The 27,592-nt window shown below is 35.7% G+C and overlaps 1 protein-coding gene across 1 annotated transcript in view; it reads right to left on the reverse strand.

Annotated features, from left to right (window-relative positions):
* kst (spectrin beta chain, non-erythrocytic 5 kst) overlaps window positions 1-27,592 on the reverse strand; it is a 267,491-nt gene that overhangs the window by 222,707 nt on the left and 17,192 nt on the right. The gene's annotated exons all lie outside the window — the stretch shown is intronic.

Consider the following 27,592-nt stretch of genomic DNA (forward strand, 5'->3'; position numbering starts at 1 on the left):
GGAAGGACGCAGTAGCCAGTGATCTACGCAAAATGGGAATACAGCAATGGAAAATAGCTGCTCAGGACCGACAACAATGGAGAGAGATAGTAAACGCGGCCAAGACTCACATAGAGTTGTAGAGCCAAATGATAATAATGATGAAGTAAAGCAGGTTAAAAATGACATTATAATTGTATTACAAAATACAATTTAACACATGACAGCATGTTACAGTATTATAGGGATAATTTTTATAATAGATAAATAATTAAATTAAACAGATATACTGGGTTAAACTACTGGTTGATAACATTCAATATTAATATCTAATCGCCTTTACCAACTCATGTATTAAACGATATAAATAAATACATGTGTTTCTATTCCTTATACATCACTTAATACATACATCTTGAATTTGCCTCCAAATGTTTTAGTCCATGCCCGAACACGTATGGACTAGAAACTCCCTCCCAACTCTTACTATAGGGGATACTGTCGCCGTACGCTAGCTAGGTCCCTGGCCAATCAGCGTACTGTACGCATCGCTCCTCACCTTATATGGCAATGAAAGTAATATTCATTTCCTATTGGCTATTAAAATATTATCTATCTGCTACTGGCCGATTGTCTTGAGAATTGCCTCCACTACTTTGTCAGTAGGAACACAAATGTATAAATACGGGTGATTTTCAAGCATTGCGAATGCTTTGTACCCTCCAAATAAAAACTTGGCAAGACCCTGGTCTACCTGGCCTTTCGGCATACGACCGTTAGCGCCTCCACTGCCCCTACGAGTCCGACACCAAAATGAAGGTGGAACGACACGTACGCATACGTGCACGCATCGTGGGGCTCCACCTCCCCCGTAGTACCTGTGTTGCGATTACCTCACCCATCCGTGATCCCCTCTCACGGGCGGACAGGTGACGCAGGCAGAGGAATTTCTACCTCGCACGTAGACAGGTCGCCGCCGAGGATCTCTTCTATACCACTCTTAAATCTCCAGGCGGGTACGTGCCGGGACACCGACACCACGATTGGTGGTGTAAGGCCAAAAGAGGTGTGTACGGGCCCAGCTCGTTCAACCTCGCCTGGTTCTCTTGGAATGAGAGTAGAGTGGTCCCCGAGAGTTTTGTCTGGGATACTAGGAGTGTAGACCGGTGACCGTGACGCCTAAACGTCTCGAGTGCGTTTCTACAAACCCGACACCTCAAGCGACGGCTCTCCACCTCTCGATTCCTACCCATTAGTCGCGGCAGGGCCTTCTTGCCTCGGTCGTATTCTTATCTCCGCGAGCCGAACGGAGGGTTATTTTCAAGCAAACGGCATCTGTCGACATCTTACAAAAAAAAATAACAAAAACATAAAAAACAGCTTCGGCCAACAAAAAAAAACTAACAAAAGCCGGCGAAAGCCAACAAAAAAAAATAAACAAAAACAAATAACCCGGACACGTAGGGCCCAAACTCTTAGCACCAAGTCTCCAAATCGGACGTAGTCCGGAGCGGCGGCTTGAGGCCCAAGCAAGCAATTTTAGTTTCGCGCACAAGTCACTAGAGGGTTACAGGAATAAAGCGCGTCAGTCTGTCCTGAATTTAAAATCGATTAGGAAACCATGTTGGAGTTCTATTAGCCATGACTCCCACATAAAAAGCATTTGTCTGATAGTTGTGCCCCTATCGCGCATCAGAGTGCTATAGGTGCAAAGGGATGGTCTGGAGCATTGGAGCGGGGTGGACTGACTCCCGTTTTTACTCGAGTTAATACACTTCGCTCCAATGAATTGTTAGACCCGAACATAATTCTAAGGGGTGAACATGTCACATAGGCTGGGTTCAATTAATGTGCTTGCTTGCCAATCGGCATCTGTCGATCACCAGACCTTGGCCTGGTCTCGGTGCTTAGCTACCTGCTGGGGCTTCCATGCCCCCGGCCCTTATAGGCTTAATGCCTCTCACTTAACTCTATAGCTGGTGTTACCATTGTACCTTCGAATCTCTGAAGTTTTATTTGTCAACCTCAATCCATTGCGAAGGGGAAAACACACCCCGATTCATACTTTATATAGTAAACAACAAAATGTCTTTTTTAAAACCACGTCGAGATGGAAGACGCTCCATTATTCTATGGAGTAACGAGCACCCAGGGGATATGTATTTACATGTCTATACATACAGAAAATTGGGAATTGTTACATAAACAGTGTCTGTCTCTATACTCTATTTGTGATGAAGAGCGATTGAAGACAAAAGACAAAATTGCTAAGAAAATTGAAAGCAATTTTTAAGACTGGATTAAAAATTTTTGAAACTTCTCTCTCATATATGTAATCTTCTTTCATCAATATAATCACTCGTATTAGAAACATACTGCGGCATTTATAGTTATAATAAATCATATCGTTCTTCGAACTTTTACTTTAAACATGTTTCTGGTCTATTTAGTTAAATTAGTGTCAAAAAGTATTTATGATTCTGTAATAAAATTGAAATTAATTCGAAATAAATAATTCAGGTTAACGAACCTACAACTTTCTTTTAAAATTTCAATTCAGACTGTTGCCTTGTATACTATTATGGATGTTTATTTATAAGTCATTAAATGAAAAATAATCAAATCAACTTAAAAATAATTCACCAAAATATTAGAAGCTTAACAAAAAACATTGATGAGTTTAGTGCAGTATTAAGTCAACTAAATTCAGGTTTTGATTTGATAGTACTAACTGAAACTTTTAAACTATGTGATGTACAATATTACAATAACCATGAATACATATTCTTCTATAGTAATTCAAGTTTCAATAGAAATGACGGGGTAGAAGTATATATAAAAAAAACCATTACTTTTTCGCATAAAAAGGTAATGATTGGGCATTCTCAAGCAATTGAATTACTTATTCAATTAGAAAGTAATAAGAAAATCTTAGTTACTTGCCTTTATCGTTCACCATCTGGTGACGTGGAGGAATTCCTTGAAGACTTAAAACAATATTTAGAAAAACAAAAACAAGAACGATTAGCGTGCCATATACTACTCGGCGACATTAATATTAACATTAAGGATATAACTAATCAACGTGTTTACGAATACCTCAATTTGATGTATGAATACCAATTTGAATCTATGGTCAACAAATATACAAGAATACAAGGAAATTCTAAAAGTTGTCTTGATCACATTTTTTTAAAATCACAGGGAATTATTAGACAAACTAAAGCAGCAGTCGTGGACACTTGTGCTACTGATCATAAAGCGACTGTTATTTGTTTAATACACTTAACCTAAAAATAGTTATACAAAACTAAGCAGAGAACGACACATAATCAATTACAAAGAACTAAAAAAAGAAAGTTATGACTGGAGTGAATATAATGCCTCTAAAAATGTTAATGTCAAATGCAATTGATTATGTGAAATTCTTAACAAACTTACAGTAAAAGACAGTTATATAAAGAAACATGAGAAGAAGCGCCAAAGTTGGATAACTGCAGGTCTGGTTAAATCCATAAACCCAAAAAATCTCTTGTATCGTCTTCTTCTTCTTAGAGTGCCATATCCCTACGGAACGTCGGCGACTACCATGCTTATAATATTTTTATACTGATCTCGGTCTTGCGCTACGTATAGCAATTGGTCCGCTGTCAAACCTGTCCACTGCCGCAAATTCCTCAACCAAGAGAGTTTCTTCAGTCCTATCCATTTCTTTCCTTCGATTTTACCGTTGAGAATTAGCCGAAGGAACTATCTTGGTCCTCTGATTATATGTCCAAGATATTCTAGTTTCTTAATAATATTTAATAGAGTTCGTTGATGTCCCATTCTTCGAAGAACTTCTTCGTTTCTAGTTCTGCTAGTCCATGGAATTTTTAGTATCCTTCGATACAACCACATCTCAAACGCCTCGATTTTATTCATGATATCGGCGTTTAAAGTCCAAGTTTCACATCCATACAAAAGTACAGACCACACGTAACATCTTGTAAACTTTTCACGGATATCCAAATTTAATGAGTTATTGGTGAATAGAGGCTTGAATTTTTTAAATGAGTTTCTTGCCTGTTCAATTCTACATCGAATTTCGAAGGATGGATCTAGATTTTGGGTAATCGAACATCCAAGGTATTTGAATCTCTGAACTCTCTGCAGCGGTTGTTGGTTTAATATCAGTTGGGTTGCGCCGATATCCACTTTACTGGTCACCATGTATTTAGTTTTATCGATATTTATCGACAGTCCCCTTTTTGTGCATTCCATGTCAACTCTATTGATTAGCTCCTGCAGATCGTCGATGTTTTCAGCTAGAATCACAGTATCGTCGGCGTACCGTATATTGTTAATTATTTCTCCTCCTATGATAATTCCTTTTTGATCTTTTAAAGCTTCCCTAAATAGATTCTCAGAATACACGTTAAAGAGGGTGGGAGATAGTATACAGCCTTGTCTTACGCCTCGTTCAATACTGATTGGCTTTGATTCTCTGTTGTTGGTATTAATAATGGCTGTTTGGTTCCAGTAAAGTTTGGCAATAAGTTTGATGTCTTTCTCATCTAGTTGGATGCTCTGCAAGGCGGTAATTAGTCTGGTATGCTGAACGCGATCAAATGCCTTTTCAAAATCAATGAAGCTCATATATACGGGTTTTCTTACCTCCCAACATCGTTGAAGGAGTGTTTGCATAGAAAATAGTGCTTCTCTAGTTCCATGGCATCTCCGGAACCCGAACTGCTCTTGACTAATTATTTCTTCGCACTTGTTGTTAATTCGGTTTAGAAGAATATGCAACAGTATTTTAACGGCATGGCTCATTAAACTAATGAGTCTACAATCGCTACATTTCTTAACGTTTGGTTTCTTAGGTAGAGGAATAAAGATCGATTTTAGCCAGTCCGATGGAATTTCACTGGTATCATATATTTGATTGAAAAGTACAGTGAGTTCTTTTATATTGTCATTTGAGAGTAATTTTAGCCATTCGCTGTATATTTGATCTGGTCCACTGGCTTTGTTGTTTTTGGCTTGGTGTATGGCTTTTTCTACTTCAGCGTTTAAGATTGATGGTCCTGTATTTGCACTTAAGTTAGGTAGTGATCCTCGATCATCCTTAAATAATGCTTTAATGTAGTTTTCCCATTCCTCCATTACTTCGTCTTCTAGGGATAGTGCATGACCTTCATTATTCGTTAATGTTATGGGTGTATTTCTTTTGTGTACTGTAACTTCTTTCATTTTCTTATGTGTGTTAAATTCGTCATGTTTTCGTTGCAATTCTTCTAATTCCTCACATTTTGCTCGCATCCATAACTCTTTGGCTTCCCTGATTTTTCTTCGAATCAGATTATGCTTTCGTTTATACTCTGAGTTATTTCTATTTTTAAGCTGTCTTCTTTCGTCCATCATTTCGATTATTTCATCTTTCATCCACGCTTGCTTTTTATAATGGGTGACAGTTTCACTTTGCGTTGCTGTATCGATGATACCATTCTTTATGTTATCCCATCTTTCTTCGACTGTTGGTATATTGTATACTTGTGTGATGTTGTCTCGAATTTTTTCATTCATTGTCTGTTCAAAGTGATGTTTAAATTCTTCTTCTTTTAGTTTTTGTCTATCGTATTTCTTTGTAATGGAAGGCTTTTTGATTGTCTTTAATTTTAGGTTGATTCTAGATCGTCGGCACTTGGATATGTCTTAGTACATTTACATGAGTTTCGAAATCTATTGTTAATAATGATATAATCTATTTGGTTACGCATTACACTACCATGGCCATCTATCGGTGATATCCATGTATAGAGACATCTTTTTGGCTGTTTAAAACATGTGTTGGTGATAACAAAGTTTTCCTCTTGGCAGAACTCCACCAATCTATCACCTCTTTCGTTTCTTTTCCCAAGACCGAATCCTCCAGTAACTCCAGGAGTTACGTCTTCTCCTACTTTAGCGTTGAAGTCTCCCATTATTACACAAATTTCGTGTTTTTTTGTGTTATTTAGTGCTTGCTTTAATACATGGTAAAAGTAAACATGTCAAAGATCCTGATAATGTTAATAAAAAAAATGAATATTTTAATTATAGAAAACACATAAATATATTAATAAAAAATGCTAAGAAAGATTATTTTAGAAATGAAATTGAGAAAAACTAGAATGTTTCCAAAAACCTGTGGAAAATTGTTAAAAATTTGACAGGTAAAGAAACCGAAAGAAATATTAAAGAAATAGTTACGTAAGAAGGAACTACTGTAACAGATGGTGAAACTATCTCCGATTCGTTTGCTCGTCATTTTACAGAAATTGGAGAAACTTATGCCAAGAATATAACACCACCGACATCGTATTTCCCACAATACAACAGCGTGATGCATTCTATGTATTTAAGACCGGTCTCTGAAAGTGAAATTGAGGGAATTATTAAAACACTTAAGAAGAAAAGATCACCCAGTATTGACAACATTAGAGCAGAAACAATAAAAATTATAGATAAACAAATCATCAAACCGTTGGTGGAACTAATAAATTTAATATTTAAATCTGGTCAATGTCCAGACAAATTTAAGCAAACAGTTGTAATTCCTATATACAAGAAAGGAGATAAACTAAGTTTGTCAAACTACAGACCAATCTCACTAATTACCACTTCTGTTTGGATTCCGTCAAGGTTTATCGACAAATGATACAATAATGGAAATCACCAATGAAATATACAATCAAATTGACAATAACCAACCTACTGCTTGTGTGTTTCTAGACCTGGCAAAAGCATTCGATACTAATGGACAAAATGTAGCTCACAAAAAAAAATTTATTTTTGCTGTAAGCCTAATACAAACCGAGTGAAGGTGACAATTTTGTATTTAACCCTTTTCAGTCAGATGATCCCATTTGGGATTATGGCAATGTTTTCTGCTTTAGCGGCATGTGAAACTACTTATGTCGATTGGGCAAACGACATTGCGTTGCCTCACCTTCCTGCTAGATGAAGCTGCATTATTTGACAGTTTTATCAGTAAGGTGGTGTTAGTCAGAAATGAATGTGAAACTTCGTAGTGACACAACGATCAAAAATTCACTCAAATCATTCCTAAAGTGAGTAATTGAACGAGTAATTGCATGAATAAAATACATTTGTTTTCTTACGTAGTTTTTATTTGATAATTTGCATTATAGGTTGCTCATATTTACAAGATTTTTAACGTAAACATTATAAATATCAATGATACCCCAGGAAATGAAGCATTTAAAAATCGAAAAATTACTGGGTGCTATTTTTTAACTGGAGTATCTAGGGGAAGTCAATAGAAAAGGCGTACCATCTCGTGAGTCTCGATATTTTTCCTGCGTCATGGTTTTTTATTAACATTTAATAAACAAAGCGACTTTTTTCATTCATTTCAATATTGTGAAAAAACTACACATTCTAGTTGAAAACGTTCTACAGTCAACTTGCCTGGAAATACTTAGAGGAACTTGCCTAAACCCGGGCCCTAGTTAAGCGTTGCTTAATCCGGGCCCCCCAAAATTTCCCAATGTGGGACCCTTTTTTGGCTTGTAAAATTGAAATTGATAGATAATATTGTTGCAGATATCACGCCGAAAACAAAGACATTTAGATCATGGTCCCCTTCGGACATGTCAAGGGCGATTGACGCTCTCTGAAAACAGACAATGGGCTTAAAAAAAAGCCAGTAAGATGTATAATGTGCCAAGATCAACTCTGCAACGATTGGCCAAAGAAAAATATGGAAAAATATGGAAAAGTTGGTAAGCCACCGGTTTTTTGCAAACAACTTGAGAATGAGCTAGTTAATTATTGTTTAGCCATGGAAGCATCATGATTTGGCCTTACACGAACAGATTTACGAAGAATAGCTGTACAATTAGCTGAAAGGAATCACGTTCAAACATGAAATGGCTGGGCAAAAATGGACAAGTCTTTTTTTAAAACGCCACAAAAAGAAGTTATCAGAACGAAAACAAATTGGCACGTCCTTTGCGACAGCTTTAGGATTCAGTAAAGAAAATACCGATAGATATTTAAATCTTCTAGAAGAGGTTTATGACAAAGAAAAATTTACCCCTGATAGAATTTTAAATGTAGATGAAAGTGGTATATCTATCGTACAGTCAAAAGTGGCTAAAGTAATTAGTTTGCGTGGAAAAAGGCAAGTTGCTGCACTGACATCTGCTGAGCGTGGATCTCTCATTACAATCGTTGCATGTATGAATGCAACTGGAATCTTCGTTTTCCCTTTAGTCATTTTTCCACGCAAGAATTTGAGCGACCAACTAAAAAAAATGGGCTCCACCGAGAACCATATTTGCGGCACATCCCTCAGGATGGATACAAGCAAATCTGTTTACAATGTGGTTCCAACACTTTATAGCATTTGTAAAACTTAATCGATTGGCCAGACAAAACTATGTTTTAATTATATCACTCCCACCCCATTCATCACACAAAATACAACCACTTAACAATACATTCATGGGACCTCTAAAAGCCATGTACAGCGAAGAATTTCGACAATGGTTACGACATAGTAATCAGCCTGTTAGTGCTTATCATGTAATGGAGCTTTTTGGGAGAGCCTACATTAAAATATCAGAAGGCTGAGATAGCTATCAATGGCTTCAGAGTTACTGGAATTTATATAGGGGTCTAAACATTTTTTTGGTATTTTTTTATGTAGAACATGGGCTTTTTACTATCAACCGGCTAGTCCAAAAATGATTTTTCATTATTTTACACCCCCTGTACCACGAGGGGCGTCCGCCTGTAAGACAAAGTCTTAACCCAGTTACAATGAATATATTCCAATAGAGAAATGTCATATTACTGATCAGTTCAAAATTTCGGCTCTATCTCTTGGACTATAAGGAAGCGATAAGTGGTTTGACAGCATAATAACTGCTTGACTTGTTCTTGAATGAATTCAGAATCCAGCAGCCCGCTGAAGTATTGGATTTTTATAATATAATTATTTGACAACCTTTTGTTGGCCAACCACCTAGAGCGGAGTTGAGCCGAAATACATTGATTTCGTATGTTCCGTTTTAAATTCGTTCAATCTGTATATATATATATATATATATATATATATATATATATATATATATATATATATATATATATATATGTATATATATTATCGGTTCATAATCATGGCGTTCAGACAGTTTTTTTAAATAAATTTTAAAAATCTCAAAAGCGTTCAAAAATTTGATTTTCTACAAATTGAAGAAAAGAATGGGTTTCTACCAATATTAGAACCGAAGATATCGTAAAAAAAACGAAAAAAACGCGTTTTAACTTTTTTGCGGTTATGTTTGGGTCTAGGGGTCTAAAAATTTTTTTGGCCAGATACTTTTTGATATAGAACAACATGGTATTTTTATTTTTGAAATATCGCCTTTTCAAATTTTTTCACCTATCTTAACCAGCTAGACACTTTCATCAAAATCGATGCGGTCTTGATGTAAGTCGGAGATTATATTTTAACAGTGAAGACTAACAATAAATAAATAAAATTTAAGATAAACGAAGTGCTTGTATTTTCCCCACACTGTATACTAAAAATCATTGTTTAAAATCATTTTGATTGATGATCGAACGGTTGATAATAGTTATTAATCATTAAGTACGAAAATAAAAATGTATTTCAGTATAAGTCCTTTATAAGAGGATAACAACATTTTTTAAAAGAAAATTGTTTTCGTAAAGTATTGTTATTCAGAAAAATAAGTGGTAGAACTTATTTCTATATAACAAATTTTTTGAGATTACCACAAACATTTGTGATTTTACTTATAAATTTATAGTATATTGCTTGAAAAATAAAGTCAATATCACTAATGTATAGACCAATGTCTTCCAGTCCGGTAAAGGCATGCGGCTAACAGCGAATATCTAAGAAGACCCTCATTATTCCATTAGCCATATTGATTATACGGTTTGACCTATAATTACATAAATATGTGAACTTTGAGCAACAACATGCTTGCTTATACAAGAGGGTACCTTATATCACAGTCGGTAAAATTTAGTACCTGAAGTGAAGAATTATGCAAAGTAATTTAAAAATGAAGGATTCGCAGAAAATATATTGCAAATATTTACAAAAACTTACAAACAAAGCAATTACTATTAACACCGGGCTTCCTTCTTTTACACAGTCTATCAAGTTCATAAACACTTTTTTATGTCCCCCTTCTATTAAAGAAATACATATTTATTTACTTACTCCATGATTGATTCAATAAAATGATTTTATAGGTTAATATAGAAGATATTAATAATATGTAGTAGAAAAAGTATCTACTATTATTAATATCTTCTATAATGTATTGCAAAACATAAAACATACGACAGCCGGAGTACATAAAGAATGAAGAAAACAAGAAACGGAAAAAATGGATGACGAAAGGTAGTTTGACACTTATGGACGAGAGAAGAAAACACAAAAGCAATACACAATTATACAGAGAAATTCAAGGAACATCGACATAAAAATCAAAGATGCAAAGGAAAAGCGGATAAACGAAATGTGTGACGACATCGATAATCTAGGCCGTAAACTTATACATTCTTATTTAAAAAAAATCCTTTATAAAAGGTATATATATTCTAAAAAAGACCCTTTCGGGCTACATCACAGAACGTTTTTGGACTAATAAGTCCATGATCAGTGCAGTTGCTAGGTAAACATGAGTAAAGCCACTAAATATGTGGGTAAAACCCTTTAAATGATATTAAATGGGTTGCTGAATCTGAGAGAGTCCTCTCAAGCAACTCTAGTTGCTTTCTACCTAGGACCCCTAAGGAGAGCTTGACAATTAAGTCATAAAATGAAATACATAAATACATCTCTAATCAACTATAAAACTCCAATGTGAAATGTCTATTTACATTTAAAATCAGCCGGAGGGCGAACTCAAGCCGTTCAACCCTAGAGACAATGTTCTGGCCCAAAAAAGGGAACGACCCTCGAAAACTGTCGAGATCTCTTCTTATCTAGTCGGCAAAAGAGAAGCAATGATGACGACATGATGATTAAATGCAGCCACGGCATTTTGCGAGTTCTCACCACAAAACCATATTTAAAAGACTAATTACTGAACTCTGCAGTCATTGGAACACCAAACTAAAATGATACAAATTTTGGCGTCTGATTATTTTATACCCTACAGTCAGACAGCTTGAACTTATTGCCAATGTAAATATTTTTAGTACTTCGAGAAGAAAAGTGCATTTGTGTTTATAATACAAAATCGGTTATCACAATAGTTGCATATAGTACACAATAGATCGGACAATATTTTTAAAAAGCATTATATTGCGACTATAATCTGGGTCTGTCAGACTCAGAGAGCTCTCGACATTCTCCTCATATTAAGTAATTTTTGGCTGCGGCTATTTTATTTGATTTTTTTGTTGTTTTTTTTTCTTCTTCTTCTTCCTCTTTATAAGCAATTCTGCTTGTTCATTGGCGGATTAATACCTCTATGAAAGGTCGTCACTCCATCCTTTGCGCGGTCAGCCGATACTTCTTCTGCCAATTGATGACTTATCTCTTGCTATTTTGACGACACGGCTCTCCTCCATTCTGCTTATGTGGTTATTCCATTCTTTTTTTGTATTTTGTGTCCATGTCCATTCATTTATATACTGTACGTTACATTTTCTTCTGATGTCTTCACTTCTCTTTTCTTTTTCTTTTCTTGTGAGAAGTGTTGTTTTTTTAAGTAATATAATATGTATTTTCTTCTTTTCAGTTTAAAATTGCTCGAAATAAACCTTACCGTCGAAGATATTGATGCCTTAGTGAGGATTTTTGGGTTGACGATCCGGAAAATGTTGCGTCAACGTCGGCGTCGTCTTCAATAAATATTTTAGTGAGTGCTGAGGAGATACAAGCAGGAGCCAATGTCATCCAACTGGCCGATGGCAGCAATCAAAGCGATAGCGACCATGAAATTTTTAGTGATCATTATTCTTTCAGTGATGTTCACTGAGATCCATCAGATGAAGAGCAGATTCAAATTTTATCCAGTGAAGAGATCAACCAATCTGAAAATAAAGATGCAATGAATGAAGAAAGGCAAAGAAATTACTACTATGGAAAAGACAAAACAAAATGGTTGAAAGGTCCTCCAAAAAGAACTAAAGTTCTCAAAGAGAATATTGTGACAGTTCTGCCTGGTTTAAAACGTGCCATTCGCGCTAATACTCCTGACATTATTATAGACACTTGGAAATTTCTGATTACTCCAGATATATTGAAAGAAGTAGTGCTTTGGACCAACGAAAGAATTTTATCAAACAGCAATACGGGACATTCAAACGCAATAAAATTTCCAGAAAGTTATTCGGTCCCGCTTTTATACATCCCGTTAATATTGCAGAAATGGAAGCGTTTATTGGTTTGCTCTAATGTGGCAACTGTTGGAACAGGCCGCGATCTATTTAGATGTACAATGAGACTAGCAATATTTTCCTTTATAATGTCGTGTCTCCGGTTTGATGATGCTGGATATTTGCATGGATATGATGCACCTGGATATTTTTCGACTATTGATGAAATGTTAGTTCCATTCAAGGGACGACGTTGCTTCAGAATGCACATTCCGAATAAGCCAGCTAAACAGCTAAATTTTGTAAGATTCCAAGAGGCATTACATGTATAACGCAGAAATCTACAGTGGCAAAAACGAAAACAAAACTGCAAAATCACCCTTCTCTCATCCTACCGAAGTGGTTTTACGAGTTATTCAACCAATTCATGGCAAAAGACGTAATGTGACTGGCGATAACTGGTACACTTCGGTAGAAACGTTTTGTGAATTAAAAAAAAGGATATCACTTACGTTGGCACAATTAAAAAAAATAAACGACGAATCACTTCAAAATTTCAATCTCAAAGAAAAAGGCCAGTTAATTCTTCTTTGTTTGGATTCATTTCTGATGTTATCAGGGTATTTTATGTACATAAGAAAGGCAAAAGTGCAATACTGATATCTACAATGCACCATAACAATGCTATTGATGAGAAAACAAAAAAACCCCACATAATTTTATTTTATAATTCGACAAAGGCCGGTGTGGATGTCTTGGATCATTAATGTGCCAATTATTCTGTAGCTCGAAGATCACAAAGATGGCCAATGGCAGTGTTTTTTGCTGTTCGAAATATTGCAGGTATTGACCAGAGTACCAGAGTGTTATATCAGTTTGTAAATAAAGGAAATTCTATCTCTCGGGTAAAATTCCTAAAACAATTAGCCCAAAGCTTGTACATTACACACATGAAGAGAAGAATATATAACTCCAATGTGTCCCGACATATTCGAGCTTGGCAAATATTCGAGACAGATAATCTTGGAACTAAATTTTTAAGTGCTCCTGAGCCTCCTTGAGCCAATGAGAATCGAAAAGACAAGAGAAGTCATCTCTGTCCAGCCAAGAAATACAGAAAAACGAACTATGCGAAGAGTGTAAAATGCCCATATTGTTTACAATGTTGTGTTCAGGTATGCATAAAATGCAAAGAATAACTTTTGTGTTTAAATCATTTATGGTACTTCATTTCGTAATCTCAGTTTATAAATAAAAATATTATCAAAAAAAATTTGTTTGTTTTCTTTATATAAAAAATTGGTCTTATAGATACTTATGTAATTACCTTTGACTTATAATAGTTAAGGATTAAAATACTTCTAATATGGGGCCATCGCAAACTTAAATATTTGTTTTGTTTTTATGGGTATTTAAACTTTTTAACCCATGATTTTTAATCTCTTTTTAGCTTTCCTCGTCCTCGTATGTTTTTTAAAATATTTCTCTAGTCACATCTAAAAATAATAAATTTTTCTATCGCGGTTTATAAACAATATAGTTTATAATCAATATATTCATTTTCAATGATTATTATTGTTCATGCCACGTATGTAAATATTCATTATTTTTAAACTGTAAGACTGGGCTTAATTCTTTTTTACGTAGCCAGAATAAGTATAATTATATTAATTGTTAATTAGTTGTAAAATGATAACTATGCTAATTACATACCAGAGATTTCTCACCATTTCCCTACGCTTATTAATTTATAATTTCACTTAACAGTTGTTGTGTTACTGCCTACAGTTATAATTTATTTAAAAAAATGTATATATGTAAGTAAATGTCTTATTGATGCAGAGTAAATATTTCTAATGTACATACAGTAGAAGTTTAACTTAATAGTATAAATGATTGGCATTAAATAAGAAAAATAAAAGATAAAAAGGAGTACGAAGGACCCTACATAATTCTAGATATAATCAAATCTACTCAAATCTATTATTCTTTTGGTGCACTCCATTACTGGAGGTTTTCGATCACTATAATCAAAAACTTCACTATTCTGCGAGCTGTTTAGTAATTTTTGGAATATTTATGGATGTCCAAGATGTGGACTTCTATATCTCTTCTTACCTACATATTTGTATTTGTTATTATGAGGCCTAGAAACTTCCCTATGTAAGCTAGGTAAGGTTTTTCCTTTATTTGTAGCGTTTTCGTTTTTTTAGTAATAACGGCCCTTAAATCACTCCGCTCCTGGTCAAAACTGACCTTACCAATCCCAAACAAGTAATTCCTGCAATCTATAGAACAGATGATCGTAAGACAAAAATCTTGGGAATTTTTGAAAAAATAAAATTTCTGAAAAATGGTTATTATCACTTTTTGTGTAGAATGACTCGTTTTCTCAGAGAGAACACTTAAAGCTACTGGTGCCGGCGATTTTGAATGTTAGTTACGCACGCGAAATCAATTTTAAATAAAATTTGTATCAACTCGGCGGGTAAAATTCGATATCTTTTGATCAAAGCGTCCTATCGACAGAAACCAAAAATCGTTATTAATCGCGTTAAAACGGCTTTCTTTATTTTTTAATACCAGGGGTCTCGTCTAACCGACAAGACGAATCCCCAAGCTGAGGGCTGAGTCTCAATAGATCGCAGCGTGGAGACTGCTCTACCAGGTACAACACCCTGCCAGGTACGTAAGTCGTCTACAGACAATTCCGAGTTCCAACATCCAAAAGATTATAATACCCATGTTCGTCCGTCTAAAAATCTGGTCTACTGGCAAGGATCAATTCCACCGTAAACCGATAATCTCAACGGAAATAAGGGCTCGTGCGACAATCGTAGCGAACTACGATTGCCTAGTAAAGTCACATTGTTTTGAGCCTTTCGACTCTCGGAACTCCAAGAGATATCGTTGCCACCTTTGACTAGAAAGGATACGGCCTTAGAGGCGTTCAGGCATAATCCCACGGATGGTAGCTTCGCACCATTACCCGCTCGAGTAAGTACGTCAACCAAATGTCCGAACCTGCGGTTCCTCTCGTACTGAGCAGGATTACTATCGCAACGACGAGTCATCAGTAGGGTAAAACTAACCTGTCTCACGACGGTCTAAACCCATCTCACGTTCCCTGTCCATGGGTGAACAATCCAACGCTTGGCGAATTCTGCTTCGTAATGATAGGAAGGGTAAAGAGTACAGTTTCGTATGAAATTTTTGCGCAATAAATAAACGATGTGCGATTTGTATTTAAACGACCACACGTCACAGGAAAGGCGTCCACGAAACCGTTATTTTTGTTTAGAATAATTCTAAACATTTTTGTTTAGAATTATCTCAGCTACATTTTTTATTTGAAACATTTTTTTCTACGTCGTACAGATTCTTGGTAAATTGATTTTTTCCGTTTTTCCTCCGTCTACGATGGGGTGTTTTAGGGGGAAGCCGGGGGGTAAAAGTGGTAAACTTTTTTGTATATTTTTTGAATTCAAAAAATTGACATCCTCAGCAAAATTCATGTTGTTCGTATAATTTTTAGAGCTTCAGTGGCATTTTCGTCTCTGACGGCTGTAGTATAAAATTCTCTCTTAAGTCCATATAAAGCTCAGACTAATCAGAGAGTATAAAAGATACCGAGATCCACTTATCAAAATAGAATATAACCATCTCTAGGCATCTATTAGGCTGGCGGTCAACAAGCTAAAACAAGAACAATGAGTGCGAGTTACCTCCCATCTGGAATACCGAGAAGGTTGCAAATTCTGGAACAATTTAAAATCCTAACCAGACAAAAAATTCAAACCCACTCACACCTCCCAGTAAACAACAATATAATAAGTCATCCTCAAGATAAGGTCGATGTATTCAAAAACTCACTCTAGGTGGCCTTAGAAACCTCAGATAACCCAAAGTTGAACCAGCGATTTAGACGGGAAACAGAACAGAGAGTACATACTCTATAATCATTTGCCTTAAATGGGAGCAATTATCACCCGATAGTTGCCCCAGTAGACGAAGACCTCGTCAGAGGCAGGTGTGCAGCTAACAAAAACAGCTCCTGGCCCCGATGGCATACACAGAAGATGACTCAAAAAACTTCCTGAGAGTATAATCCCGCTGCTAGTCAAAATAATTAATGCATACCACTTATTGGGCTATTTTCCCACTCCAAGGAAACTAGCCAACACGACCAGGGAGACCCCGTACCAGCACAGAATCCTACTGATCTCTCTAAACACCCTAGACAAAATCTATGAGAAGCTTCTTAAGGAAAGACTTAAAAAATTCCTAGAAAAATTCCACATTATCCAAAATTTTTAATTTCGATTCAAAGTTGGTCACTCCTCACAAACCATGAACATCATAGACATCTTCCTATGCAAACTATGCTTGCAAAATCACACATCGAGTAGAAAGCCAATACCTTTTGGAACTGACAGGAAAAAGGCTCTCTTTCAGCAAGACAGCAACTTATCTGGGAGTCCTGTTCACCATGATTCTCAGCTGAGATACTGATCTAAAGGAAACTTTAGGTAGTGTAAGAAACATAGCACGACTTCTAAATCCACTTTTAGGAAGAATTGGCAAAACGCATGTAAAAACTCTCATCCATATATATATATATATATATATATATATATATATATATATATATATATATATATATATATATATATATATATATATATATATATATATATATATATATATATATTCGACCTATTATAGAGTACAAATCGAACATCTACTGTCTCTTAAAAGCCTCTCAGAGACGAAAAATTCTAAGTACCAAATGCCATATCCTACATAGAGCAAACTACAAAAAGTGGTGATTCGTCTGCGGCGAAATCCACATCTTAAACATCCCCACAATTATCGAGAGGTTAAACTGCCGGAACGCGAATCTCACTCCCCAAGTCATAAACGGGCCACGTTCCAGAATCCAAGAGACCCTAAAAAGAGACCTGTTCTGCCATCGGAAACGATGTGAGTCCCCACACTCAAATACAAAAAACTTCATCCCCCGGCAATCCTAATGCAAACGTGCATCGACCAACTCCCGGACGAATAAGCAAATTCCCTTGAAGCTACCCCCTAGCACACCTTACCTTCGTCACCTAATCTCCAAATCTCATTGCACAATGATACCTGTCCGCCCCAAGGAAATAGCTGCAACTATTTCCTCAGCAACCCATATTAATAAAAATAACCCCCTACTAACAAAATGTTTGTAATTTTATAACATGTTCTTTTTATCTACACTGGAAAAGCAACGCATTTTATCTGCTAAACGGTCAGCCTTCTACTCTAATTTTGAAAATATTTCGACATATGCTGCACTCTCAATACCCCAGGATGGTTTGCCTCAATTTGCATGTTGCAAAAATTACATCAACTACAAGCTCTGAAGAAGACTTTTAAAATCCTAAATAGTGACAAAATAATACATGTTATTTACTATGTTACTAACAAAAACTTTAATAAAGATCCTACTCAAATCACTTATGGAACAATGTCGTCGTCGTGCGGCCAAGCACATGGCACACGAAGAATAATTTAGTTTTGTGCCTAATTATTGATATCATTATATTTTATCTTTTTTATTACTGTACGATTTCTCTTCTAACAAGCATATACATATTTTACCATTTAATTTTTTTAGTTTTATATTTTAAAAATTACGATAAGTGTAGGAATAAATCAGTCTTAATTAGTGATGTTATTTTGTTTACATTCTCCAGATATTCTACAAGTTATGAATACTATTTGCTTTGATGCAGAATTAAAATATTATCTCACATTATATAATCTTTGTATACTCCCACAATGATATCTGTCGGAAACCGCCAATAGGTAGTCACCCTCGCACTGTTTTATTACAGCATTGTTTTATTATCGTTTTAATTTAAAGAAACAATATGGAAGTATAAGCTTCTATATTGAAAGCGTGGGCACAATTTTAATTTATTATATAAATTCATTTATTTTTTATGACGAGATGATGAGATCTCTTGTATACATGCCAGCATAGGAAGTTTTAAAGTAAAATTAATAATTTAGAAAGTATTATACGCTTAAAAAATCATCTGTGTATCAATTTCAATAGACCATCTACACGATGGACAGACGACGTCAAAATAATCGCTGGGAATTGACTGCAGCAATCTCAAGACCGATAGAACTGGAAGAAATTAGGGTAGGCCTATGTTCAAGTTTGGACGCAGAGGGTTGGATGATGATCAATAAGCGATCATAAATATAACAAAAAAATATCACACATATATTATACTTTAAGAATCCAAGATACCCCAGTTAGGCATTTGCAATATTAACTACCTCAAAAACCAACTTCGAAGTTGATCCTAAGTCTGGATTAGAAAAGAGAAAGCTGAAATGTGAGTATATGGTCATAGCCATGGCATATTTGACAAAGATAGTTTCGAAGGACGATAAATCATGAGAATACAATATTACTACAACATATGCTACTGTCTCAAAGCCGGATCTGGAATAGTTTACAGAAATAAAAAAACGTTGGACTTTTGAAATGGTTTGTAATTATGAGAACAATTAGTTCATTAGCCTTTCGCTTTCGGTAAAGACTTTAAAAAGACAATATCGAAAAAAATCGCATGTGTTCGGTCGACCATGTTGCTAAAATATTCCTATGGTTCCAAGAAGGTCCTTCAAGAAAGATTAAAAGGGCTCCTCATCAACAATGGAGACGGCCCAGAGGCATTCGAATTCCAGTCAGCGGAGGAGATAATCGTGGGAAAAATCGAAGAAACTTTTTAAAAGATCGATGAGAAACTAGAAAGTTTCTAAAAAGGTCGATAAGAAATTAAAAGTTTCTAAAAAACCGATAAGAAATTCGAAAATGTTTCCACAAAATCGATGAAGCTTCTCAACATAAGAACGAGAAATTCATGAAAGTTTCAAAAATTTTCGAAGAAACTTCTAAAGCGGATAAAAAAAAAGATTGTTAAAATTTAGAAGAATGTAAACCCATGATAAGTATTGGGGTCCATCTACAGGTACATTACCAACTGAACTAAAAGAGCCGCAACATATCAAGGTCAGATAGTAAAGCAAGAATGGACAAATGAAAAATCAACACATCACATGAGATTCAAATCGCCATCGTTTGATAGGAATTCTTGGACCATTTTTCTTAGACAATTTCCAACTATTGTTACTGACATTTTACAATCGATTCCTAAAGACCAAGAAGGATCAGTCCTTATTCAATCAATATTCATAAGAACATTTTGGAGGAAATAACAATACATATGTTCGTTAATGGTTTGAGAGACGGCATATTATAGAATGTTTTCGATTACGCATTTCAGAAGTTCGAGCTAGTGGAGAAAAAGGTGAACACGACAATGAACGTTTGAAAGACATGGTCCGGAAAATAATCCGTCATAGAATACCAAAAAAATGTGAGCTGAGATGTTGGCGAAGCAGGCCACCTTCGTCACATATTTGTTTTGGATACGGATGTTAGTAACACTGCCATAGAAGTCATTTTTTCACAGATTCAGAATGGACAAAAAAAAAATGCATCGCTTACTTTAGCAAAGTCTTGTCGAAACCAGAAAAAACTACTCGTTATCAGTAGTTTTTACAGAACACCTACAATTTCTAGGTGTTATAATGGCTTGTAAACAATTTCACAAACACCTATATGGCCAATAGTTCCTTCTTCGAACTAATCACGCAATTCTAAAGTTACTTCTACAATTTCGTAATCTGAAAGGTCAAATGCCAGATGGCTAAAGAGATTACAAGAAGAGGATTCTGACTTGGAGCACAGGACAGCAAAAATCCATTTAAATGCCGCGTTCTTTTCGACAAGGCCTTGCCACGTGTGATGAACTACAGTCAAAAATGATTAATAGAAATCTCAATAGCTATAAGATGTTCAAGAAAATGATCCATGTCTAGGATTAGAAGCGTAAAAGTGAAAAACCAACCTACCAAGATAAAATTGCATATACACTCGCGATCATAAAATCCGGGTCACCTTGAAAATCACCGATATTTCATTTTTAACGAGCTTTATCGTAAATAATAATAACACAAATACAAACTAATGCATGTTTCTGAGAATTGTTGCGGTTTCCTTTGTAACAAAGAATTCCAACAGTGCCAATTTCGCGGTAAAGTGCACACTTCGCAAAATGAACGCTACCTGTAACTCCGCTTGTTTTAAATATCTCGTTTGTGCTTCGACTTTCTGTTCAAATGCAACGGACAAACGTTTATTATTGCCACCATTAGTGTTTATTAGTGCCATTATTGGTGTTTATTTTTTGACAAAAATGCCTTTGACTGTTGAAACGGCACAAATTGTTGCACTTGTGAAAGACGGTCACACTCAACGGCAAGTCGTTGCAAGAACTGTTGGCGTAAGCCTTTCTACAGTTCAACGAGTGCTTCAACGCTTTCAGGAGGCAAGTTTGCTAACCAGGCGACCGGGCTCTGGACGAAGAACAACGACCACGGCACTAGATGACCGTTTCCTTGTGTTTCAGTCTTTACGAAACCGGACCTCAACAGCGGTTATGCATCAAAGTCGTCTAGAGGAAGTACGAAATCGCAATTTTAGTGTTGCAACAGTCAGAAGAAGACTTCGTTCTTCTTGACTATCTTCTCGGGTAATGGCTAAAGGACCGCTACTTCGCCGGGTGCCTCGAGTTGCACGAGTAGCTTTTGCTCGACAATACGCGCGTTGGGTAATTAACTATTGTAGCAAAGTGTTATTCTCAGATGAATCCCGTTTCTGCCTAACTGGATCCGATGGACGTGTAATAGTTTGGAGGAGAACCGGTGAACGATTTTCACAAGCTTGCATTGCTCCAAGAATGCCATTTGGTGGAGGCTCGGTCATGGCTTGGGGAGGTATATCTTCCGACTTCCACACAGAATTACCCTTCATCGAAAATGGGTCCCTAACTGCACGAAGGTACATTACGGAGATTCCGGAAGAACATGTTATGCCCAACATCGCACGGCTTGAAGAAAACGCCGTTTTTATGCAGGACAACGTGCGATCGCGCGTTACCAGGATCAGTATGTAATGCTTGGACGAAGTTGGAATTACGAGGGTAGCCTGGCCAGCTAGGTCTCCGGACCTGAATCCCATCGAACATCTTTGGGACGAGTTGAAAAAACGTATTCAAACCCATACACCTCCTCCTAACAACGCACAGGAGCTTAAGGATCTGTTAGTGAGTGAGTGGAATAACATACCACAACATGTAATCCGGAGAAAAAGTGAGAGTATGCCCCGTCGTCTGCAAGAGGTTATTAGAGCAAGGGGAGGCAATACACGATATTGGTCATTGAAATTTCACTGATTTTTTACCACGTTCTGTATTTTCCATATTTTTTCCTATGTCTGTTTTATCAACAATTTGATTTGTTTTCTGTTTTTTTCAATAAAAACAATAAAAAACCATTTTTTTTCTTTCAAAACAAACATTGATGACAAATAAAAAATACATTAGCCAAAAAAAAGGTTATTACTGCACCAGAGGCAAAAATATTGAAGAAACTTGAAATTTTCAAGATGACCCGGATTTTATGATCGCGAGTGTACTCCAGAAGTTAAAACTTATTCAGTCAATGAAATTGACAAAAGATGATCTTCTGTATAGAACCTTTGAAAATAACACTGGTTTAGAAAAGATACAGCTGATTGTACCTAAAAGTAAAGTGTCAGAAATATTGCATCAGTTATATAACGGTTTATCAGGTGAACAGTTTGGCATTGCGAAGAGGTTACAAAGGGTTCGAAAACGGTTGTACTAAAAGTAAAATAAATTAAACAAATTTTGTTTTTATAAACAAAAGTAAAATAGTTGAACTACAGAGATATAAAACAAAATGGCGAGGAAAATGCGAATTATGTGCAACAGGTAATGGTCCAGTTGATAAAAATAAGATACCAGTGAAACAGGTCAATGTTGGTAGTCCTATGGAGAGAGTAACCATTAATATTGCAGGACCGTTCCAAAAACGAGTATTGGAAATCAATATATCCTGGCAATAGTGGATTACTTTACAAAATGGACTAAGTTGCAGATATTCTGGTTAAAGAATTCTTCAGCCGTTTTGACGTTCCCTTAGAAACCCGTTTAGAAACCCTTTCTCTTAGAAACACCCCCAAGACGGAAATTTCGAATCGGCATTTTCCAATACCTCTGCCGATTGATTGGTGCCAATATCACCAGAACTACACTCCTGCGTCATCAGTCAAGCGAAATGGTAGAGAGTATAAATCGAACGGTCCAAAGTTGTATCCAAACATCAAAGAAACTGGAACCAGTACATTTATTTCTTCCTAATTGCTCACCGAACGGCTGCAAATGAAACTACTGACCAGATTAGTTTTTTGATGTTGTGACGTGAAGTTCGACTATCCTGTGATCTTGAGTTCGTCTGCAAATCTTTGGAAGAAGGTCGTACCCAGGAATACATCGACCAAACGTTAAGACTGAACAATATCCACGACCTTGCCCGACACCATATCCAAATAGCCAGTTATACGACGTAAGATCAATATAATTCTCTATCCACGAATGGAAGCTTTGAAGTAGGCTATCAAAAATGACGTCGAAATCTTTCTCCTAAACTTCAAATAACATAGGGAGGTCCCATTGTGTTTTAAGATCAAAAAAAAAAGGATGTACTATACAGAATTAAGAAAATGCCAAAAGGAAAATCATTCAAGAGCATCAAAGCATAAATAATTGCCGATTGAGTTTCAACCAGTTCCAGAAGATGTCTCTATAGCTCATTGTGTCGCATAAAATCTTAACTTTACCTAATTAATCTGTCAGTTTTAATAAAAAGTTCGGCCGCTTTAACGAGTTCAAAAATAACCAGCTCACTATTGGCAAAAATGTTACATTTAGAAGATAGCAATAGATCGTTTTGTACATAGTGACCAAAAGATCCACTACCTAAAAATGCAAGCTATGGGAGCATATAGCACAAGTTACTTAATGGATATGAAGCCACTTATCGGTCATTTTAAGAAGTAATTTTCTGAAAAACCAGAAACCAAATTAGTTGAGCATTTAATATGTTTAGACAACAAGATGATGCCTATGAACAAAAGAATTTTTAAGATTTGTTTTTAAGTTAGCTGAGCACTTAAAACTTTCGCACAAACCTAATAAAGAAAAAATATTGCATGATACATGATCCGCCGTCCCTAACTTTCATTGCGAAAACCACAGTCAACCAGTATTCAAATAGTTCGGTCAGTTTCAACAAACTACAAGTGGACCTCTTCTTCAACAAATATGAAGCACTGCTATCAAAATTTAACTTTACTCCCTCAAAGGTGTTTAACTACTATGAGACGGGAGTTTCTGAGGCCATGTCAATGACTCAATGGTTCTGTCGCAGAAAGGAAAAAAGCAGGTTAGTAAAATCACGTCGCGAGAGAAAGGCAGAAATATAACTGTGCTACTATCTATCAAAGTAACAGGTGATGTATTTTTACCTCCATTATTTATATTTGGTAGGGTTAAGATGGTAGACGAGTTGATGAAGTATGCGTATTTTTGCTTGTGAACAAAGCGGGTGGATCACTGCCAATTCATTTTTACTTTGGCTAAATATTTGTTGCTCGAGTGAATCCCATTGTGAATCTCGGCTTTTTTGATAGTTAATGGCCACAATGTTCACATGATAAGTCTACCCCCTCACACCACCCACAAAATCTTGACCGATCAATAATGAGACCCTTCAAGTCTTCGTACAATGAGGCTTGTGCAAAGTGGGTGAACCAATATCGCCGCTTAAAATAACCCAAAGAGACATTACTGGATTGGTTAAAACAGTTTTCCAAACTATTTGTAAGATGGAACTTGTAAAGTTTGAGTTTGCTTGTACCGGTTTATACCCATTTCAGAAGACTATTTTTACAGATCTAGACTATCTTGCTGCAGCTCACTTCTCTGAAGACGATGAAGCCCATAGTGACACAGTCTCGTGCATAACAAAGCCTTTATTTGGACCACCATTGCCTTAACAGACAGGTTTGATGCAGCTTTATCTACCTATTCTGAAAAACCACTAAAATCGTGTTCCACAGTTGCAGTTTTCCGGCCTGCACATCTTCGGCATCAAGCAGCTATACTTTGACAGCTCTACCTTTAGCTACTATCTTCTAAATCCTGCGATAGACTTCAGAGCCCCAAGCCTTTCTTATTTCAAATTTTGACTAACAAAGTTTCATCTGTAACAAACGAAGCTAGCAAGAAAATTATTCAAAGAAAGAGACGAAGTGAAAAGAGTGAGATTTTGAGGAAAGACTGGATCTGCTTATAAAACTATGTTTTATAAGCAGAAAAGGTTTAAGCAATTACAAGAGAAGATCAAAAAGGCAGCAGAGAAAAAAGAAAAAGAAATGCAACCAGCCAGAAAAATCCAAATCAAACAGCTTGAACAAAGAAAAAAAAACAAACAGTATTGATGTGAATGGACAACTTTCACGTTAACGATATTAAGTAGTGGAAGTTTAGAAATGACTAAATTTATTTAGTTTAGTATTTAGAATTTAGAATATAAGGAACAAGAAGAAGAGGAACAATCTGGCTTTAGAGCGGGAAGGAGCTGCACCGATAATGTGTTTGTTTTGAAACAAATAATAGAAAAAAGATCAAGTACCAATCAAGAAACCCACCTTATGTTTATAGACCTTCAGAAGGCCTATGATACTGTACCCGCTAAAAAGCTATGGAAAGTTTTGCAGGAAACAAACATTAACCACACAGTAATTAACGCCCTTAAACAGCTTTATGAAGGATCAACGTCGGGAATAAAAATTGGAAATAGACTTTCAAAAAAATTTCCTGTAAACAAGGGACTCCGGCAGGGGTGTTGCATATCCCCCACATTGTTTAAAATCTACGTGGCGAAAGCACTGTATCAGTGGAAAAGAGAGTGTAGAGGAATGGGCATTGATCTGGGAGAAACTTGCCTATATACCCTACAGTTTGCAGACGATCAAGTCCTTATAGCCAACGATAAAGAAGACCTGACATATATGGCCAGAAAACTACAGGAAGAATACAAGAAGTGGGGTTTAGAAGTCAATACACAAAAAACAAAATATCTCCCAATAGGCGCAGAACTATCCAACATTCAGATGGACACAACCGAAATTGCATTCTGCACTGAATATACCTACCTAGGAATTGATTTCGACACCACAGGCACAGACAATAGGGAAATTAGAAAACGAATAACCCAGGCCCGTAGAACAATTGGATGCCTTAACGGAGTTCTTTGGAGCTCAGAAATTGGTAAAAGACGAAAATACAATATTTATGAATCTCTCATAAAAACCAGCTTAACCTATGGTACAGAGACATGGAGACTAACAGAAAGCAATAAAAGAAAACTCGAAGCAACAGAAATGGATGTATTTAGACGATCACTTCGAATATCTAGAGCAGACAGAATTAGAAACGATGAAATAAGAAATAGGATGGGGGTAGATGGATCACTGGCAACAGACATAGAAAGGAAACAACTTATATGGTATGGCCATGTTCAAAGAATGCCAGAAACAAGACTACCGAAAATCGCCATGAAATGGATACCACCAAATCGTAAGAAACGAGGAAGACCAAAAAGAACATGGAAGGAGGGAATAACAAAGGCAATGAGCTCCCGAGACTTGACCGAAGAACAGTGGAATGATAGAAATTCGTGGAAATTAGGCATCGGACAACGACGCAAGACGTTTTGAAACCGATATATATATATATATATATATATATATATATATATATATATATATATATATATATATATATAAGTTTAGAAATGAACAATAAAGAAGAAGAAACTACTCTCATCTGCGGAGAACTACAAATGAAGATTGGATACAGTGCACTACACACAAGAGGTGGGCGCACGTGGCGTACACGGATCAAAAAAATCTACTTTTAAATAAGTAAATAAATATAAGGTTGAATGCTCGAATAAATGAACTTTGATCAGATAAAAGGCATATATCGAGCACAGTTTAATTAAATCTTGCCCAAGTACTTTCGATCCCTAGATCATCTTCAGGGGCATTTCGTCAATAACGAATGCCCCTGAAGATGATCTAGGGATCGAAAGTACTTGGGCAAGATTTAATTAAACTGTGCTCGATATATGCCTTTTATCTGATCAAAGTTTTAAATAAGTGTGAAATTTGAGCAAAATAAACATTTGTAAGCAAATAAAATTCAAAAATATTTTTTACATAACTCACAAAATATTTAAAAAAAATTATGCTACCCATGCGATTAACGTGTTTTTAATGTGTCCAATACTGGGCAAGTGTTTCTGTAGCACAACAAAAAAAAACTTTTTTTATTTGTTAATTTGGTATGTTTAACAACGAAATTTTACGAATATTAATTTTTGTGTGAATAATAAACGTATTTACTTTTAAAATACTGCATTGTTAGTCTTTATATGTATTTAAAAACTTTAGCTGTCCGGTACTGGGCAAGTCTCTCCCTAATAAGAATGAATGATGGAGGATCGCCAAAGAAAATACTAAAGTACATTCCGAGAGCAGGAAGGAAAAAGTAAGACTTCCATCATCATGAAAGAAATAATTAGATCTCGTTATCCAGAAGAGATGTCTGTAGCACGCTGATTGGAGAGTTGGGCAGAGGTGAAGATTAAAATCTGAGAAATATACATAATATTAATAAAAACAATATGAAATTTCTGAACGTAGTTATTGAATCAGACTAGAAGTAAAGACATACAAAACATACATACAAAAAAGCCTTTTTCACAGATTTTGAAGTAAAAGCATTTTGTGGAGAAAAAAAATGGGAAAAAGTAGCATCATTAGTAATTGCCTCAAATCCACAAACACGAGAATTTTCATCCTATAATATAATTAAACAAACTACGCAAATTTTCCATTCCTTTTTTTTTATAAAATTAGAAGATATATTTTATTTATTTGTCAAATTTAAAATACAAAGAGAAAGCTAGGCAAATTGTAGGTTTAAATTAATTTTTAATGTGTGACCATGACATATGTAATGTATAATTCACTTGATGTCTACCAAGTTCAGTTTCAAGGTTGCCAAGAGTTTCATTGATATTTTGTTGCCTGTAGTCCAGATGTTGTTTAAAATTATAATTGCTATATGTGGTCTTAGTCACACTGATAATTATTAATTAACCTAAAAATAGATACCAAATAAGGACTATTTTA

This window comes from Diabrotica undecimpunctata, chromosome 6 (assembly GCF_040954645.1).
Source record: "Diabrotica undecimpunctata isolate CICGRU chromosome 6, icDiaUnde3, whole genome shotgun sequence".
NCBI lineage: Eukaryota > Metazoa > Arthropoda > Insecta > Coleoptera > Chrysomelidae > Diabrotica > Diabrotica undecimpunctata.